Genomic DNA, 340 nt, shown 5'->3' on the forward strand with positions numbered 1-340 from the left:
TTTTATGCGGATTATTGTAAGATAGGGCGGGGTCGGTAGCGCAAAAACTCGCCCCTACCCGCTTCGTTGGCACCCCTACTAATAATAACCTCAACCCAACTAAGTTTAATTTTGTGAAAGATTATTTTTTTGTATACATATAGAAAGGTTAATTAGAACTTGCAACTTTACTTGGAAAGTTGAGATTGTGGACCACCGACGAATAATGTCCTACAAATCTAACATAAATATTGAGGTTTTAATTTTAAGTCTTAGATGCCACAAGTACATGAACTTAAGGCATGGTTCCCCAAACAACAAACCATGAAATCAAAAGACATAGATCTAGAAGAAGCCATAT

Source organism: Arachis ipaensis, chromosome B02, assembly GCF_000816755.2.
Source record: "Arachis ipaensis cultivar K30076 chromosome B02, Araip1.1, whole genome shotgun sequence".
Taxonomy (NCBI): domain Eukaryota; kingdom Viridiplantae; phylum Streptophyta; class Magnoliopsida; order Fabales; family Fabaceae; genus Arachis; species Arachis ipaensis.